At 44.9% G+C, this 20,269-nt stretch overlaps 1 long non-coding RNA gene across 1 annotated transcript; it reads left to right on the forward strand.

The window, feature by feature from the left end:
• The first annotated feature begins 412 nt into the window (after positions 1-412).
• Positions 413-12,726, forward strand: LOC142089325 (uncharacterized). The gene is made up of 3 exons (XR_012676171.1): positions 413-3,808; positions 11,132-11,188; positions 12,688-12,726. It is a non-coding gene; the product is annotated as an uncharacterized LOC142089325 (long non-coding RNA).
• Positions 12,727-20,269: the final 7,543 nt, after the last annotated feature.

A 20,269-nucleotide genomic window follows, 5' to 3' on the forward strand; every position in this document is an offset into this window, starting at 1 on the left:
CACATGGCGCCAGGAGCTCAGTGCCTCTGTTGGCCGCATGTGTGAGCTGCCATGAGTCTGGGAAGCCTCACGGGAGAGGAGCGCTCCAGCCCCTGCTGTTAGGTGGGTGAGGGTCAGGCAGCCGGCACTGCGGAGGAGGAAAGGACAAGGGCAGAGAGAGAAGCCTCAGGGCAGTAAAGGTCTCCTGCAGGTCTCCAGCAGCTGCGGTGAGTTGTGCATCCCATCTTGTCCATCCGGGCCCCTCCCTGTGGTGCTTCTCCAGACCTCTGCCTACCTCCTTGCTCATCCCTGCCTCCGTCTACCTTTCCAGCTGCCCGGCTCTCTAAGGCTTTTTTCTCTTTTGTCAGCCCTGTTCTGTACACCGTCGCCGCCTACATTTCCAGCTCCCCACCTGCTATTATTTCATTTTTCCCGCGCTGCCTTCTTTCTCATTGTTTGTGCAAATTGCATTTCTAGGTCTCCCTCTATTCAGCGTGACCCATCTCTGTTTTCAGTGACTCCCTGTGCTCTGTACCCTGTTGCTCTTCCAATGTCTTTTCCCTGTGGCTCCCTCTCCCGATATTTAACTCCTTACGCATACGGCCAGTATCCCGTTGCTTTCTAAATTTTCTCTCCCTGACTCCAGTTATCCAGTTTCCTGTTCGTGTTTTTAATTTCTTCCTCTACTTCATCACTTTTTAAATTTTGTTTCAATGTCTCCAGTTATTTAGTTTGCTGACCCTATTTTTTTTTCCTCTCTGTTCTCAATTTCTTTGCTTTATATATTTTCTTTCTGTGTCTCTGTTTTAGTTTGCCGTTGCTACTTTCTAATTTTTTCTCATTTTCTTAATCTGTTGCTTTTAAAATTTTCTGTCTGTTTTTATTCCATTTGCTGTCTTTTTATTTATTTCTTGTGTTTTCTTAGTGCGGTCACTTTTAAAATTTTCTTTTCATGTCTCTGTTTCAGTTTGGTGTCCCTATTTCATAATTTTTTCCTTTATTTCCCTAATGCCTATCACTTCTTAAATGTTCTTTCTATGCCTACTTTTATTCCCTTTGTTGTTTTCTTTCTTTTGTGCTGTTGCTTTTTATATTTTCTTTCTATGGCTCCATTTTAGTTGGCTGTCACGATTTATTAATTTTTTCCTTATTTTTTTAATCAACCGTGCTTTTAAAATTTTCTGTCTGCTTTTATTTGGGTCGCTGTATTTATTTTTTAATGATTTCTTGTCTTTAGTAGTGCCTTCGCTTTGTAAATTTTCTTTCTGCATCTCTGGCTTACTTAGGTGTCGCTACTTTTTAATTTTTCCCTTTATTTCCCTAATGCCCCTTGCTTTTTAAATGTTCTATGTCTACCTTTTTCCCTTTGATGTATTTATTTTTAATTATTTCTTGTCTTTCCTTAGTGCCCTCAGTTTTATATTTTCTTTCTACATCTGTTTTAGTTTGCTGTACCTATTTCATAATTTTTTTCCTTTATTTCCGTAATGCTTGTTGTTTTTAAAGTTTTCTTTCTATGTCTACTTTTATGCTGTTCCCTGTCTTGAATTTTTAATGATTTCTTGTCTTTCCTTAGTACTGTCGCTTTGAAAAGTTTTTGTCTATGAATGTCTTTTAGTTCACTGTCGCTATTTTTTAGTTCTTTCCTCTCTTAATCCATTGGCTTGAAAAATTTTCTACTTTTGTCTTGTTTGTTGTCTTGATTCTCAAATTGTTTTCCTTTGCTTTACTTATTGCCATGACTTCTAAAATTTTCTTTCTACGTCTCTGTTTTAGTTTGCTTGCTATTTTTAAATTTTTTCCTCATCTCCTTAATTTTTCTTTGTACCCCCATTCCGTTCGCTGTTTTACTTTCTTCATTATTTCTTGTCTTTCCCTAGCGCTCTCACTTTTAAAATTCTTTCTATCTCTGCATTTTCATTTGCTACCAATATTGTTTAATTCTTTCCTCCCTTAATCCCTTGGCTTTTAAAATGTTGATTCAATGTTTACTGTTATCTACTTTGCTGTCTCTGTTTTCAGTTTTTTTCCTATCTGTCCTGTACCTCATCGTTTTTAAAATTTTCCTTCTATGCCTGCTTTTGTGAAGCTTCCTATCCCTGATTTTTATGTTTCCTGCCTGTCATGTACCCTGTCACTTTAAAAATTTACTTTTTATGTCTCTGTTTATTTAGTTCGTTCTCCCTGTTGTTTAATTTTTTTTTTTTTTACTTCTCATAGTCCTTGTTGCTTTTAAAATGTTCCATGTCTACTTTTATGCTGTTTGATGTCTTTAGTTTTGAATTACTTCTTGTCCTTCCTTAGTGCTGCCTTATTTAAAATTTTGGTTGATGTCTCTGTTCTAGTTCAGTGTCCCTATTTTTTAATATTTTCATTTCTTAATCCTTGGCTTGTAAACCTTTGTTTCTATGTCTACTTTTATCTACTTTGGTGATCCTATTTGAAAGTTTTTCCTCTCTGTCCTGTATGTCATTGCTTTTTACATTTTCTTTCCGTGACCTCTTTTATCAACAGGCCTATCCTTATTTTTTATTTCTTTCCTGTCTCTCGTTTAACACGTAGCTTTTAAATTTTCTTTCTATGTCTGATTTTATTGAGATCATGGTCTGCATTGTTTCTTATTTCTCTTGTTTCCTTAGTGCCCTTGCTTTTTAAATTTTCTGCCTGCGTCTTGGCTTACTTAGTTTGCTGTTCCTATTTTTTTTAGTTCTTTTCTCTGTTAATTCCTTGGATTTTCAAATTTTGTTTTTATGTCTACTTTTATCACGCTCCCTATCCCTATATTTTATTGCTTTTCTGTCTGTCATGTACCCCCTTGCTTTTAAAATGTACTTGCTATGTCTCCGTTTTTTGTTTTGTCCCTGTTTTTTCATATTTTCCTCTCTTAATCCCATGGCTTTTAAAGTTTTTTTACATGTACTTTTTTTTTCATTTTCTGTCTATACTTTTTAATATTTTCTTCTCAATCCCCATCGCTTTTAAAATTTACTTTCTATGTTTATTTAGTTCACCGTCATATCTTTTTTTTCTTTACTTCCTTAATCCCTGTTGCTTTTGATATTTTCTGCGTCTCCTTTTGTCCAGTGTCTGAATTTTTTTTTTTTCTTGTCTGTCTTTTACGCCTTTGCTTTTCAAATTTTCTTTTTGTCTCCATTTTTGTTCGTTGTCCTTATTTTTCAAATTTGTTTTCTTTCTTAATCCTCTTTTTTAAATGCCCTTTCTTTGACTACTGTTATCCTGTTCATGCTCTTTATTTTTTAATTGTTTCTTGTCTTCCTTACTACCATCGCTTTTTAAATTTTCTTTCTATGTCTACTTTTACCAAACTCCCATCCCTGTTGTTTAATTCGTTCTTGTCTGTCATGTAGCTTGATGTTTTTTTGTGGAGAAGAATTAAGAGGTGGCCTAATGAGTACCAGCTGATTCAAGAACAGAAACAGGTGAAGGGAATTGTGAGCAGACATGTGATCATTGCCAGAAGGAAGATATAAGGGAGGCAACGAAGAGAGACAGAGGGAGAGAGGTGCAATGAATGGAGAGAGATGGTAGGGCTGCCCTGTTATGATAAAGGCTGTGCATGTATGCCGCAACAAATGGCGCCCGAACAGGGACTGAAAGAAGAAAACCTGAAGAAAGAAGGTCTTGGAGAAAGAAAATAGAAATATCCGGTGGTGAGACCCGCTGAACTGCAAAAGCTGTTGAAAAGAAACAAGAAAAAAGCCGTTGAAAGGAAATGGGATAGAAGCTGTTGAAAGGAAACAGGAAAAAAAAGCCGTTGAAAGGAAACAGGATAAAAGAAAAAAGCCGTTGAAAAGAAACGGATACAGAGGTGAGCAGCTGCGGGGAAGTTATATGAACTTTATACATTAGTCATGGGGCAGTCAGCATCTCAGTAGAAGAACTGCAGATGAGGAAAACTTTGCAACTAGAAGTTCTAGAAGGAACATCGTGTGTATGCAGCTCTGCAGAAGTTGCATCCTGCAGAGTAGGTGTTGCAAAACGTGACTGATTTAGCAATTCTGGAGGGAAAATCAAAAGATAAGAAAGATTCATTTGAACTTGTGCCAACAGCGGATGAAGCTTTACAGAAACAGAGGCTAAAGATGAACTTGTTCTAGTGAATGTAATGGCAGCAATTCTGGAGGGAAAATCAAAAGATAAGAAAGATTTATTTGAACTTGCGCCAACAGCGGATGAAGTTTAGCAGCGATAGAGGCTAAAGCACCATTTGTTCCTGCCCTCCCACCCCAAGAAGATCTGCTGTGGGGATTCGTACCCACACACACACGTATCAGTGATGTTCTAGAGGAAAGTCAACTGTGTGATGGAGAATAGGAAAAAGAATTAGAAATGTTAATAGGAAAAAGAATTAGAAATGTTAAGTTTGTGTAAGGAGGTATGCAAATCAATAAAAGAGTATGGGTTATGGAGAATAGGAAAAAGAATTAGATTAAGGAGGTATGCAAATCAATAAAAGAATATGGGTTATGGAGAATAGGAAAAAGAATTAGAAATGTTAAGTTTGTCCACCATATGAGGTGATTAAGGAGGTATGCAAATCAATAAAAGAATATGGGTCACAGGTTTCATTTGAATATGAACTTGTTCTAGTGAACATAATGAACAATTTGGAAATTGAGAACAAAAAAGGGGGTGATGTGGAGAAGAATTCTGGAATCGGGAGTTTCGGATAGGACTTTGGCAATGCTACAAAACCATAAACAACAAGGGGGAGATGTGGAGAAGAATTAAGAGGTGGCCTAATGAGTACCAGCTGATTCAAGAACAGAAACAGGTGAAGGGAATTGTGAGCAGACATGTGATCATTGCCAGAAGGAAGATATAAGAGAGGCAATGGAGAGAGACAGAGGGAGAGAGCTGCAATGAATGGAGAGAGATGGTAGGGCTGCCCTGTTATGATAAAGGCTGTGCATGTATGCCGCAACAGTTTTTCATTTACTTTATATGTCTCTGTTTTAGTTCACCGTCCCTATTCGTTAATTTTTTCCTTTATTTCCTTAATCCTGGCGCATTTAAAATCATGTATGTCTACTTTTATCCAGTTCCTGTTTCTATTTCTGAATTCTTTCCTGTATGTCACGAACCATGTTGCTTTTTAAATTTCCTTTCTATGTCTACTTTCATCTAGTTAACTAAAAAAATTTTAATTTTTTTACTCTCATAGTTCTTTTCGGTTTGAATTTTTGTTTCTAGGTGTACTTTAATATAATTTTCTGTCCCTATTTTGTAATTTTTTCCTGTTTCTTGTATCCCATCGCTTTTACAATTTTTGTTCCATGTCTACTTTTATCAAGATGTCTCTGTCTGATTTTTCATTGTTTCCTATCTGTCCTGCTTTTAAATTTTCTTTCCTTGTGCATTTTTATCCAGTTTGCTATCTCTTTTTTTTTTAATTCATTCTAGTCTGTCCCGTACCTGGTCGCTTTTAGAGTTTTCTTTTTATGTCTCTGTCTAATTAGGTTTTTTTTTCTTTTTAATATTTTTTTTTCTTAACTTCTTCACTTTTGAATTTTTGTTTCTATGGTCACTTGTATGTATTTTTATGTCTCTATTATTTGCTTTTTTCTTATCTGTCTTCTACATTGTCACTTTTAACATTTTTTTGCTGTCTATTTTTATCAAGATGTCTAACCTTATTTCTTTATTATTTCCTGTCTGTCCTGTGTCACGTTCCTTTTAAATTTTTTTCTATATCTACTTTTTTCCAGTTCACAGTCTTTATTTTTTATTTCATTCTAGTTTGTGCCATACCCCGTCGGTTTTTAAATTTTGTTTCTGTGTCTTTGTTGATTTAGTTTGCTCTTCTTGTTTTTTAACTTTTCCTTTATTTCTTTTATCTTGTCGCTCTTAAAATTTTTTTTGCTATGTCTGCTTTTATATAGTTCCTGTCCCTATTTTTTTGTTTCTTCCTCGTCTGTTGTGTACTCTCTCAATTTTTCTATTTTCTTTCTACGTCTCTGTTTATTTAGTTTGCTGTCCTTATATTTTTATTTTTTCCTCCTTTAATAACTTTTTTCAATTTTTTTATATGTCTACTTTTATCTAGTTTTCTGTCCCTATTTTTTCATTTTTTTTCTCCTCTGCCTTGTGCCCTTTTGCTTTTAAAATTTTCTTTCTATGTCTACTTTTATCAAGCTGCCTATCCCTATTTTTTACTTCTTTCTTCTTTGTCACATACCCTGTCACTACTTAAATTTTCTTTGTCTCTTATTTTTTTTTCTCTTTTCTTGGTTCATCCCGAGGTTTTAGAGCATCTCCTCTGCACGCTTTTATCTCTGGAGTGTAATTCATACCCCTCTCGATTTGTCAGAACATCTCTCGGGTCATCCTCTTCCTCAGAGCAGTCTTTTTGTCCTCTCCTCCATCTCGCTCGCCTCCAACGGGTCAGCATCTCCCTCGCGACGTCAGTACTCTGTTCAAACCCCTTTCCGAGTACCTTTGTGCCCTCGAGCAGTCTTCTGTCTCTCTGGTCGCCTCAGCACCCCTCTATTTCTGTCATGATACTTCCTGTGAGCATCCTTGTGTTCCATGGCCAACTTTTAGTTCTGCAGTGGGCTTTGTGTCTTTCTTGTTCAGACATAACTCTCCCTCAGGCTTTTGCTTTGTGTCCCAGAGCCGCCTTCTGTCTCTCTTTTGCTCTCGGCACCCTTCTTCTCCCATCATCGTACCTCCTGAGGCCTTCCTCATGATCCAGAGCCCTCTTTTGGTTCTGTAGCGCACTTTGCACCCTTATTGCTCGCTGAGAACCATTCCCGATGCCACCTTTCTTCTCCAGAACAGTCGGATTGTTCTCTGCGCTAACTAGGATACTCTGTTTGGTCCCTGGTCCCCTGAGGACATCTGTAGTCTGTTCAAATCCCCTCTGGACTTCATCATCATGTCCTCGAGCCTTCTTGTGTCTCAGAAGCCCTCTGCTACCGTCACAATGCCTCCCAGGTCTTAGATATTCCCTGCAGCACACTTTTAGCTCCATAAGCACCCTTTGGGCTCCTCGTGTCACAATTGTGCCTCTATTAAGATCTCCGTTTCCAAAATAGAGCATTCTTTTTCTTCTCTATGCCATTTAGGATACCTCCCAAGACCTGCCTTGCGCTCCACAGCATTTCGGTAACGCTTGACCTCCCTTTCGATCTCTTTTATTCTTCTGTGGTCCCAGTCACCTTGCCTCCCAAGACCTTCTTTGTGTCCCACGGTTCTGTTTAACTCTGTAATGGCCTTTGATCCTCTCTAGTTACCTCGAACCCCGTTCTTGGGTTTGTTTGAGCTTCAGAGCACGTCCTGTGTGCCATCTAGGGTGCCTCCGTTTGGTTCCTGGCCTCCTGAGGACATCTGTAGTGTGTTCAGATCCCCTCCAGACTTCTTTCTTGTATCCCTTAGCCTTCTTTGGTCTCTCTGACCCAATTGGGACCCCTCCAATGGCATCATGATACTTACTGATGCCTTCGAGATTGCCCTTAAAAAAAAAAAAGCACACTTTTAACTTTGTAGCCGACCTCGCACCGCTCTCATTTCATCAGAAAAATTCCCGTGTCTGAATCTGTGACCCAGCCCAGTCATTCTGTCCTCTCTTTCTTCTAGCCGTGCCTCTATTCATTCCCTGGCCCTCTGAGGACACATTTACTCACTTCACACCCCTTCTGGATTTGATCATTGTGTCCCTAATACTTTTTCTATCTCTCTGGCTTGCTCAGGACATTTTTTCTCCCAGTCACGATGCCTCGTGAGATCTTCCTTGTGCTCCATGTGCATCTTGTAGCGCTTTGAGCAGTAGAGCTCTCGTTTGTTTCTATACGCTATCTAGGATTGCTGTGTTTAGTCCCTGGCCGCCCGGGACCATCTGTACTCTGCTCAGATGATCACCCGCATTTCTCTTTGTCGTCCCCAAACCTTCTTTTGTTCATAAGCCCCCCTCAACACCCCTTTCCTCACAGTCACTCTGCCTCCTGAGACCCTCATCGGTTTCCACGGCACCTCATAGCATTTTATCTCCCTTCTCATCTCTCTTGTTTCGTCAGAGCCTCCCGTCTGTCTTTGCTATGCAGCGCTCACTTATCTTTCTGCCGTCAAGGGTGTCTCCGTTCTGTTCCTCTCTCTCGGTCACCTGTAGTTTGCCTAGATGCCCTCCTGAGACTGCAAGGCCCTCGCTGTGTTTCCAAGCCTTTTTGTTTTAACCTGCTCCCTCCTAATTCCTCTACTCTCTATAACAATGTCATCCAAGTCCTTTCTTGTAGTCCGCAGCACTCTCATAGCACTTTAGTTCCCTTTCGATTTTTTTTTTGTGTGCTTCACAATGCTCTTATCTTACTCTCTGCCATTTGGGATGCCTTCATTCAGTTTCCAGCCCCCTGATGACCTCTGTACTTTGTTGAAATCTGCTTCAGAGTTTCTCATTGTTACCTCTGAGGCTTCTTTGGTCTCTCAGGCCCCGTCAGTATTCTTGCACTCCCTTTGCCGAGCTCTCATGAGACATCCCCTATGCCCCAGAGCGCCGTTCTAGCGCGGGAGCGCACTTTACACCCCTTTTTTCACCTCAAACCCTTCCTGAGTCAGCATCTGATACCCTGGTAGGTCTTTCTGTCCTCTCACCAGTTTGGCGCACCTCCGTTCGTTCCCTGGTCGCCTGAGAACATCTGTAATTTGTTCAATTTGCTTTGGAGCTTGTTGCATTCCTGACACTTCTTTGGTGTCTCTGTATCCTTTGAGACCTCTCTAATTCCTGCAACAATGCCTCTTGTTCTGTCAGAATCTATGCTGAAAACTTCGCTGAAACCTTCTTTGTGCTTCACAGCAGTCTGTTTGTTTTCTGTTTTATAGTATGTTTCTGTTTGGCATCTGATACCCCAAGACGACTATTTTCAGCCCAAATATCCTTTTAGAGTTTTTCAGAGAAGGTGATAGCCTTCATCTATTGTGATGGACACATCTCCTGAGATTGTTTTTGTTGTGTTTTGCAACTTTTTTTTGTTTTAGCTACTTAAGTAATAATTAAGCTGTTTCATACAGCTTCTGATACATTTTTTGTATTTCTATGGTGTTTTCATGTTTTCTGTCCTTCGGGACTCATCTAGTTTTGTTAAGGAAGTTAGTTGGAGACACTGTTGAGGTGATTCTGAATTATCAGTGATTTACACTAAATAATTTACTTTTTCACCAGAGATTTTTTTGAGTAGTGATTCTTATGGGATCTAATTATGCTTTGTCATGCAGTCCTATCCAGAACATAGTTCTGGTAGAAATTAGGTAACGTACATGGTCTTGCTAGAAATGAAATATAATCTCTTAACATTTTTTTTTTTATAGGAAACTAACACACATAATTTTTGATGTTTTTATTGTATTTTATAAGCTACTTTCCTGTGTAGCTTAGTGTACAATCTCTGTTTTTCTATCTACACCCCAGAAAAATGAAGTTTCATTTCTTACCCGGTCACATTGCTGATGCAATACATGTAGTTGTAGTAAAAGAGCGGGTATCATCATTTCCAATACGGATCGCTTCCTCTGTTTGGTGCTTTGCATGCTGTAAACTTAAAGCAGATGAGAAAACTCTTTGTTGCTCCTCTGGCCACCTTTATTCTTTGTGGCAATTAGCCCCTCCCCTTTCCCAGGTGATTGTGGGAAGGGTTGTGGGCGGGGCCCGGGGTATATGAGCCACAGCCTCTGATCAGGGAGCCTATTCTGCTCCTGGATTTCTTTGGGATTAGTGCTTTTCTGTGCATTCTATTGATTGTAGGTTTCAAATTAAGCTATTTGTGTTAATGTGTTTTTGTGGTTAAGAAAACAGATGTGTCTATTTGAGGTTAGGATTTCAAGACCAGTCAAGGTTCAGCAGAATATTTGGTAAAAAGTATGCTTGTATGCAGCTTGGTTTTTTTTTCAGGTTAGTAATTATACATTACATTAAATTTACATTCCCTGCTTAGAGGGAACAATATGGTTTGATAATATGGTAGGGTTTTTTTTGTAAGAGCATTGTTTTTTCCTGAAATTTCTGACATAATTGAACATGGTGTCTTAGTTGTTTTCCAGTTTTTCTGTATCCTGTGCAAGTTGTTTACATGATTTCTTCGTAGTACTGGTAATGAGATTATGTGCTACAGTTTAAAGTGAGCATCTTACATGTATCTGTGCACATTATTTTAGCCTTTATCAAGAAAGCAGCAGAAACCTAAGGCATAGTGTCTTTTAGGCTCATTGCCTTTCTGGATTGGCTGTAGAGTACCTTGTTGTTCCTCAAATCTTTGCAGTTTCTGGCAGGTCTCTTGTAGATTATAAGCTTCATGATTTCAGTGAAGTTGCAGGTATGTAGCAGAGCCTGGAGTCTGTGGGAAGACAGAGGATAAGAAATGCTTGCTGAATACAGGTCACAACTTAGAAAAGCAGGTTTTGAGGAGTGGCTGACAGGGAGGGTTCAGGTGTGCAAATACATGGTAGGAGCTGTCAGGAAGGAGTGGAGTTCTTCACCTGATCTTTCAGGTAAACAGAAGGAGGTTCTTAAGTTTTGGGACCAGGGCATCTTTGGGAAAAGGAGCGGGGTTCTAAAGGTGTGACAGCACTTGTGAGCAGATAGTGTCATGGGCCATGATTGGGGGGTGGTGAGGTCAATTGTTTGGGTTTTGTGCTTTTGGGGTCTTAGTGCTGCTTGAGTATCTAAGTCAGTCAAAGGGATTTATTAGTTTGTTTTGGTGGTGGTCCCTCTCTTTGGGAAAGCAGTGTATAACAGCTGTGTGCCTCTCTGCATTTTCCTGAGGTGGGCCTGGCATCAAAGATTATGGTTCCACCGTCACTGGAGTCGAACCAACTATCTGAGCGGGCGCCTGATGTGGCAGCTGACCCCGGAGGCGTAGCATGGGATGCGAACGAAGCCATGTTAGCCTGCTGGGGGAAAGGATGAGTCTGGGATGTGGCCATTGGGGTAGGGGAAAGAAAAGGGAAGGGTGTCTCCTTCTTACAGGTATTAGTGTTTGTCTTTGCCTTGAACATGCTGATGTTGCTGACTCAGCATGGAAGATAGGAGCGCAAAGCATGGATTGAGAAAGTTAGCAGAGCGAAGAAGTAAGGATGGGGAAGGTTCACTGTTCATTATGGGATTTGTATGCATCCAGTTGACTTTGTTTTGTTGTTGCTGCAGATGCACAGTAGGGAGCCGGACACCAAAGGGAGGAGGCAAGCGGAGCGCCGTGAGAAGGTAGGCTGGCACGTGACGATGGAGGGAATGTGCTGTTACTAGTTATGTTAACTATGCAACTAGTTAAAGCTCTGTTTTGAAGGTCTAAAATTAGATGCGAAGTCGGATGTCTGCTCCAGAGCTTGTTGGGCAGGGTGGGTGATGAACACCAAACCATAGCAGCAGTTATTTTTGAGGTGTAGAATTGTTTGTGAGCGGGTGACCGTTTCCAGGCACAATGGTCACTTTGTGTCTCTGTTTTTCTAGGTACTATGGGTGATGTTGGCCATAACATCCGGTGTTAGACTGGGAGCGAGCAGAATGCTATGGCGCTTCTGAGGAGGGCGTTGTTGCGTATGATGTTAGTGTTGACTGGTGCATTGGTGACTGATGGCACTCTGTGTTTGTAGATGAAGAGGATCTGGGTGATTGCAGGGTCATCCTAGGTAGCCTATGTGGTGTCTGTAAAGGATGGTTTCTGACCCCCAGCCCTCTGAAAGGCAAGTTGAGAGGCCAATAGTATCTTTGTGTGGGTGGTCAGTTGGGTGGGGGAAACCCAGGTGGGGCAGGCAGGGGGTTTAAAATCAGAGTAGCAGAGAAGGCGGTTTGATATGGGGCACATATGGGCAGACAGAAGGTGTGGGGTCCTTGGCACAAAACATGAGCGTCTGCCGGGCAGGGCAGTGCCAGCCTTAGTGTTATTGTGTAGTTTTTGTAGTCTGTTTTCTGTGTCCCATATGATATCTTAATCAAGTCTTGATGTCTCCGTTGTCCCATGGGCGTGGCGGACTCATCGGTAGCAATACCGAGGGTCTCGCGAGCCTCTGCTCATCAGAGTAATGCTAACTAAGCGTGTCCTTTCTTGCATTTTAAGTCTGATAGATGGATCTATCTTGAGTGTATCGCATATCAGAAGTTTATGGACGGTCATCTTTTTGCGGTGGTGATTAAGGTGGTGTCAGCATCAGCGCTCGAGAGCGGTCTGTTTTCCCCGATCCCTTTTCTGGGACTGCTTCCCTGTGTCTTTATGTTCTTAGGTGTTAAAGCCTGGCTTCTCGTGCATCCATCGTCCAAGTTGCAGACTTAGATTTTTATGATGGGTGATGGAGTCTGAATTTTCTGGGGCTGCCGTAGATTGTTTGTTGCAGCCCCGACTGTCTTGTAGCCTGATGGCATCTGTGGGCCGGAGTCACTTTTCTTGCCGAGACTGTTTTGGTGAAGGCTGTAAAGCCGGTATCAGAGCCAGTAGCCCTTGGCAGCAGGCGACAACAGTAATTTGCTTAGTGTTTTGCGGGTGCCTAGGGGATGACTGGAGCCATCTGGGAGTGGCAGCTAAAGTGCTAGTCGAGCAGATAAAATCTCAAAGGTGTTAAAGCATGTCTGTTTGATAGATACATGTTGTTTAATGGCAGGCTGCAGTTGGACTCTAGATGGTGTTCCTAAATAGAAACAAGATCTCTGGAAATGTTAAGCTATTGCTCTGCACCCTGGTGCGTCATTCAATGTTACTGTTTATGCAGGTGGAGAGGGACGAGCTGCACACCACGGGGTGACGGAGGAGAGCGGAGCGGAGTGCTGTAAGAAGATGGGTAGGCCTGTGGTGTCAGAGGCAAGATTTGATTGGTGGCTATACAACTAGAATGTGGTTTAGCTTTTTGGTTTTGTTCTGAAGGTGTGAAGCGACGTGGGATATAGGCACTGGAGCTGAGTCGGGCATAGTAAGCAATGAGTAGTGGGCTGAAGTAGCTGTTAGTTGTCGGATGTCATATTGTTAGTTAAGTCATAAGTGTCCCGAATTGTTTTCACTTCCACAGGCGGTACCTGCATCTCAATGGCAGAGGCAGCGCAGGCAACTGGCTGAGGTAAAGGTGCGGGAGATGCGTATTGGTGCGCGTGCGCTCTCGTCTTGGGCAGTATCTCAGCATGTGTCATTGAGTTTTATTTTGGCAGGTGATGCACTTAGGGTCAGAGGAGCGAAGCAGCACCTTGACAAGCGGTCCCAGAAAGCGAGGCGTGAGTCAGCTGGGTTGGCATCTGAGAGCGAAGTATCCTGCAGCAATTAAGCGAAGCTTTCACCTTCAGTTTTGTAGGTGCTGTGCGGGCTGCCTTTAGAATTGCGTAAGGATTTGAGGTGAGATGGGTAGTAGAGAGGAGGAGCATGGGACAGGTGATGTCTCACAAGCAGAATGGTATTTTTGTCTTTTGCAATCTTAGGTGCCACAAGTAATGTCAGCCGCAGCCTTGGACTCTCGAATTGGCGGGGAGCGGGCGAGCGGAACCCCATGACGTGACTGAGAATGAGGGTGTTATGCAAGATATTGGCATCTACAGTCATGATCCTTACTGCTGGTGTACTACAAAGCCAAGTTGGGGCTCCAGTGCCGGAGAGGGATTGCGGGAGCAAGGGGATGGGGTTGGCGATTGCCTGAAGGGTTTTTACAGGTAGTGTAGGGCTGGGGCCTGTCCGGGCAGTGTCCCTTTTGGGCAGGTAAAGGGAGGCAGCTCCTCTTGGGCGTGATGCTAGTGTGTGCCGGGCAGGGCGGTTCTAGCCTGCATGTGTTGTCATTTGTGTGGTCTGTCTTCTGTGTCTTAGGCCTTCCTTGGGTCTCGACGCCCACGTTACTCTTCGCGCTCAAGGAGCACGGCATGTGCCTGGGGCACCATCTCTAGGGTCCCGAACACCTGTACTCATTGGCATAGCGCCCATCGGGTGCTTGTTTTCTTGCGTGACGAGCTTAAAGCGCGCATCTGTCTGGCTTCTTGGGAGTTTCCGCACGGCCCTCTTCTGCGGTGTCCCTCCCGGCTGCGTGAGTCGCTCCGCTCTCCACGCGTTCATTTTTCATGGACTCGGGTTTCTTCCCTGCATCCTTAAGTTCTTAGGTCTCGCCGGCCGGCTTCTTGCGTGTACATCCTATCAGTTCTGAGAGTAACTTCTCATCGTGGGCCATGATGTTCTGCTCTTTCTCTGGGGTTGCCATAGAGCCGCCTCATGTCACCGTCATGGTCCCGACGGTTGTCTTGCCTGATGGCGTCTTCTGTCCGGGTGTCGTTCTTCTCGCCGAGAGTTTTCTCTTGGCTTTGAGGTGCATCGTTTGTAGCGTTCCGTGCAGTGTCGGTGTGTGCTTGTGTGTGTTTGGCTTGGAGCCACCCTGCCCGGGGGCGTAGAGTCAGGGGTAGGTGGAATAGCCATAGGAGTTTGTGGTCAGTATGTCGGTATGCCTAGACGGTGGGCGCAAAGGTCGTACGGCCGTCTTGGACGCAGTAGCTGTTGGCGGGTTGTGTGGTCAGCTCTTTCAACAGTGTTTTATGGGGATGAGCCCAGGTGAGCGGGAGGGTCTCTTCAGGGGTAATAAAGCAGATAAAATCTGAAAGGCTTGTACGGGTGGGGCTTAAAGGTTGTGGGTTGGTGTGGGTTTTTTTAGTGGTGGGATGTATAGTGGGATTCTAGATGGCGTTCCTAAATGGAAAGGAGACCTCTGGACTTGTTCCCCTATCACTCTGCAACCGGGTGACTAGTTTGACACTTTTGTTTTTGCAGATGCAGAGGGACCAGCTGCCCGGCAAAGGGCGACGGAGGAGAGAGGGGCGGATCGCTGTAAGAAGGTGGGTTGGTGTGTGGTATTAGAGGGAAGATGTGACTGGTGGCTATATGATTAATTTACGGTTTTGTGTTTTTGTTTTTTTTTTCCTTTTTTAATTTGAAGGTGCAAATCGAGGAGCGATGTGGGATATGGGCATGGGAGCTGACTTGGGTGGGGTGAGCGGGTGAGCACTGATTGGTGGGCTGAAGTAGTGGTTATTTTTCAGGTGTTGAATTGCTGGTGAAGTCATAAGCAACCCACGTTGTTTGGGCCTTACAGGTGGCGCACCAACCTTGGCGTGGTGCCCCAAGCTGATGGAGGCCAGGGGCGGCGAGCTGTTCAGGTAAAGGAGTGCAAGACAGGGATTGGTGGCAGGTGGGCTGCGGTTTCGGGCCGTATCTCCTCATGTGCCTTTTTGCTTGGTTGTTTTGCAGGTGCTGCTCTATGGGGCCCCGCTGCTGCCAAGAGGTCCTTGCAGGTGAGGCAGTTGTGGGCCAGGTCGGTGTCTGATGGGAAAGTATTATATGGCGACTCATTGCAGAGTTTTGCTCTGGTTTTGCAGGTCCTGTTCGGGCTGCCTTTGGCATTGGAGGAGCGTTTGAGGTGAGCTGGGTAGTACAGGGGAGGAGCACGGGGCTGGTGATTTCTGGCAAGCACAATGGTAACTTTTTGTCGGTATCCTAGGCATCAGAAGCGACAACGGCCGCGGCGTCGGACTCTGGAATCGGCGGGGAGCGGGTGAGCGGAACCCCACGGCGCGTCTGAGGTGGGGAATGTTGTGGGAAGGGTCCCTGTGGATCGATGTGCTGCTGACTGACGGCAGCGTTACGTGTGGATTGGCTTGTCTTTGCAGATGATGAAGAGGAACCTGGATTCATCCAGTGGGCTGGCTGTGGTTTTCCTTGTTGAGGATGGGTTCAGACTTCCGGCCCTCCTAAAGCTAAGTTGGGGCACCGGCATGGCACCAAGGGAGGGTGGGGACTGGGTTGGTGATTGCCTAAAGAGGTTTTAAAGACAGTGTAGGGCAGGGGGCTGTCCAGGGACAGTCCCCCTTGGGCAGTTAAAGGGAGCAGGTTACTTATCAGCATGATGTTAGCGTGAACCGGGCAGGGCAGTTCCAGCCTGTGTCTGTTGTTGTGTAGTTTGTGTGGTCTGTCTTCTGTGTCTTAAACATTCCTGGGCCTCAATGTCCTAATTGCTCTTTGCACTCAAGGGGCACAGCATGTGCCTTGGCCACTATCCCTAGGGTCTCAAACACCCATGCTCATTGGCTTAGTGCCCATCAGTTTCTTTTTTGTGTTAAGCTTAAAGCGTGGATCGTTCTTGTGTCTTGAAGTTTCCGGATGGTCATCTCTTGTGGCATCCTTCCTGGCTGCGTGAGCAGCTCTACTCTCTAGACGTCCATTTTTGCAGACTGGGATTGTTTCCCTGCATCCTTATGCTCTCAAGTCTTGAGGCCAGGCTTCTTGCACATCCATCTTCTCAGTTTTGAAAGCAACTCCTTGTCACGGGCCATGACATTCTATTCTTTCTGTGGTGTTGCCATAGAGCATCCTCACATCACAGCCCTGCAGGTCTTCTTGCCTGACGGCGTCTTCCGTTTAGGTGTCATTCTTCTTGCCAAGAGTTTTCTCTCCTCTTTGAGGCGCGTTGTTTGTCGGGTTCTGTATAGTGTTGGTCTGTGCATGTGTGTGTTTGGCTTGGAGCAACCCTGCCCAGGGTTGTAGAGTCAGGTCAGGTATAGGTGGAATAGCCATAAGAGTCTATGGTTAATATGTTGATATGCCTAGACTGTTGAGGCAAAGGTTGTACAGTCATCTCCGATCGAGTAGCCATCAGCAGGTTGTGTGGACAGCTCTTTCAATGGTGTTTTATGGGGAGAAGCAGAGCCGTGTGGGAGGGGCTGGTCAGGGGTAGTGGTAGTAAAGCAGATTGAATCTTAAAGGTGTTAATGCTTATATGTTTGGGGCTTAAAGGTTGTGGGTCGTTTGGGTGTGTTTTTTTTTATTAATGGCAGGATGTATTGTTGGATTCTTAGTGGTATTCCTAAATGGAAAGATGACTTCTGGAATTGTTAAGCTATTGCTCTGCAACTGGGTGACTTCTTCGATGTTATTGCTTTTTCAGATGCAGATGGACAAGCCACGCACCAAAGGGTGACATAGGAGAGGCGAGTGGAGTGCCGTAAGAAGGTGGGTTGTTGCATGGTATTAGTGGGACGATGTGATTGGTGGCTATATGACTACATTATGGTGTGGTGTTCTTTTTATTTGAAGGGTGCAAAGGGAGGAGGTATGTGGGATACGGGCACTGGAGCTGACTTGGGCAAGGTGAGTGGTGATGGGTGGGCCTAAGTAGCGGTTATTTTTCAGGTGTTGTACTGCTGGTGAAGTTATAAGCAACCCATGTTGTTTGGGTCTATAGGTGGTGCAGAAACCTTAACATGGCAACCGAGGCTGGGTGGGTGAGCTGTCAAGGTAAAGGAGTGAGAGACACGAATTGGTGTGGGCAGGCTGCAGTTTTGGGCAGTATCTCAGCCATGTGCCTTTTTGCTTCGGTTTCTGCAGGTGCCGTACGCAGGCTCGGAGGGGCGACGCTGCCGCATGCTGACGAGGGGTCCGAGAAGGTGAGGCGGTTGTGGGCCGGGTTGGCGTCTAATAGCAAAGTATTGCATGGCAACTCAGTGAAGTGTTTCTCTGTGATCTTGCAGGTGCTGTGCGGGCCGCCTTTGGAATTGGATGAGCGTTTGAGGTGAGCTGGGTAGTAGAGAGGAGGAGCATGGGACTGGTGATTTCTCATAAATGCAATGTTAACTTTGTGTGTCTTGGTATCTTACGTGCCACAAGTAATGGTGGCCGCAGCGTCCGACTCTGGAATTGGCGTGGAGCAGGCAAGTGTAATGCCACGGCTCTTGTGAGAATGAGGGTGTTGTGGAAGAGTGTGGTGTCTACTGTCATGATGCTTACCGCTGGTGTGTGTGTTGTGGTTTTTTTTTTTTTCCAGATACTGAAGAGGAACCCGGTGACTGCAGGAAAATATCAGCTAGCCAATGTGTGTTTTGTCAGGATGGATTCAGACCCCCGGCCCTCTCAAAGCTAAGTTGAGGGACGATGGCTGGGGAGGGGGCAAGGAGACAAGGTTGGCAACTGCAGGGAGGTGCATTTAAAGTTACTTAGAACAAAGGGCTGTCCAGGAACAGTCCCCCTTGGGCATTAAAGGGAGCTGTCTACTCATCACTATGATGCTGGGCAGGGCAGTTCCAGCCTGTGTCTGTTGTTGTGTCGTTTGTGTGGTCTGTCTTCCGTGCCTTAGGCCTTCCTCAGGTCTTGATGTCCTCATGGCTGTTGGCGCTTGAGGGGCACGGGTGCCATCCCTAAGGTCTCGAATGCTTCCACTCATCAGCATAGCACTCGAGAGGCACTTCTTTTCTTGCATTACAAGCTGAAAGCGTGGATTGGTCTTGTGTCTTGAAGTTTCCGGACGGTCATCTTTTGCGGCATCCTTCCCGGCTGTGTGAGCAGCTCTTCTCTCTAGCCATCTGTTTTCATGGAGTGGGGTTGCTTCCCTGCATCCTTAGGCTCTTTGGTCTTGAGGCCAGGCTTCTTGCTTGTACATCCTCTCAGTTTTGAGAGTATCTTCTTGTCACGGGCCGTGAGGTTCTGCTCCTTTTTCTGGGGTTGCCCCAGAGCCTTCTCATGTCACCGTTATGGTCCCACAGGTCGTCTTGCCTGACAGCGTCTTCTATCTGGGTGTCATTCTTCTTGCCGAGAGTTTTCTCTCCTCTTTGAGGTGCGTTTTTTGTAGGGTTCCATGTAGGGTCAGTCTGTGCGTGTGTGTGTTTGGCTTGGAGCTGCCCTGCCTGGGGGGCGTAGAGTCAGGGGGAGGTGGAATAGCCATAAGAGTCTATGGTTAATACGTTGATATGCGTAGACTATTGAGGCAATGGTTGTACGGTCATCTAGGTCTCAGTGGCTGTTGGCAGGCTGTGTGGACAGCTCTTTCGATAATGTTTTATGGGGATGAGCTGAGCCATGTGGGAGGTGCTGTTCAGGGGTAGTGAAGGAAATTGAATCTCGAAGGCATTAAGGCTTGTATGTGTACGGCTTAATGTTTGATTTATAAAATTTGTTTAATGGCAGGAAGTATAGTTGGATTCTAGATGGTATGCTTACATGGACAGAAGTCCTCTGCAATTGTTAGGCTATCGCTCTGCATCCGGGTGACTCATTCAATATCGTTTTTGCAGATGCAGAGGGACGAGCGGAGCACTAGAAGCAGGAGGGTTGGTGCGCGTGGTATTAGAGGGAAGATGTGACTGGTGGCTATAGCACTACGTTATGGTATTTCTGTTTTTTAATTTGAAGGGGCAAAGGGAGGAGCAATATGGGATATGGGCACTGGAGCTGACTCGGCCAAGGTGAGTGGTGATTGGCGGGCTGAAGTAGCGGTTATGTTTCAGGTGGTGTATTGCTGGTGAAGTTGTAAGCAACCCTTGTTGTTTGTGTTTTACAGGTGGTGCGCAAGCTTCAATGTGGCAACCCAAAATGACGGAGGCTGGACAGCTGAGTGGCCGAGGTCAATGAGAGGGAGATAGGAGTCACTGTGGGCAGGCTGCAGTTTTGGGCAGTATCTCTGCATGTGCTTTTTCGCTTGGGTTTTTGCAGGCGCCGCACGCAGGCTCGAAGGGGCGACGCTGCCGCGTGCTGACGAAGGGGTCTGAGAAGGCGAGGCGGTTGTGGGCCGGGTTGGCGTCTAATAGCGAAGTATTACATGGCAACGCAGTGAAGTGTTTCTCTGTGATCTTGCAGGTGCTGTGCGGGCCGCCTTTGGAATTGGATGAGCGTTTGAGGTGAGCTGGGTAGCAGAGAGGAGGAGCATGGGACTGGTGATTTCTCACAAATGCAATGTTAACCTTGTGTGTCTTTGGTATCTTAGGTGCCACGAGTAATGGTGGCTGCAGCGTCCGACTCCGGAATTGGCGTGGAGCAGGCAAGTTCAATGCCACGGTTCTTGTGAGGATGAGGGTGTTGTGGAAGAGTGTGGTGTCTACTGTCATGATGCTTACTGCTGGTATGCTGTTTTGTATTTTTTTTTTTTTTCCAGATACTGAAGAGGAACCCGGTGACTGCAGGAAAATATCAGCTAGCCAATGTGTTTTTTGTCAAGGATGGATTCAGACCCCTGGCCCTCTGAAAGCTAAGTTGAGGGACGATGGCTGGGGAGGGGGCAAGGAGACAAGGCTGCCAACTGCAGGAAGGTGCATTTAAAGTTACTTAGGGCAAAGGGCTGTCCCAGGACCACCGTCCCCCTTGGGCAGATAAAGGGAGCAGGTTACTCTTCAGCGTGATGCTAGCGTGTGCCGGGCAGGGCAGTTCCAGCCTGTGTCTGTTGTTGTGTAGTTTGTGTGGTCTGTCTTCTGTGTCTTAGGCCTTCCTCAGGTCTCGATGTCCTCTTTGCGCTCGAGGAGCACAGCACATGCGTCAAGCGCCATCCCTAGGATCTTGAATGCCTCTACTCATTG

The sequence above is a fragment of the Calonectris borealis genome, chromosome 16 (assembly GCF_964195595.1).
Source record: "Calonectris borealis chromosome 16, bCalBor7.hap1.2, whole genome shotgun sequence".
Classification (NCBI taxonomy): Eukaryota; Metazoa; Chordata; class Aves; order Procellariiformes; family Procellariidae; genus Calonectris; species Calonectris borealis.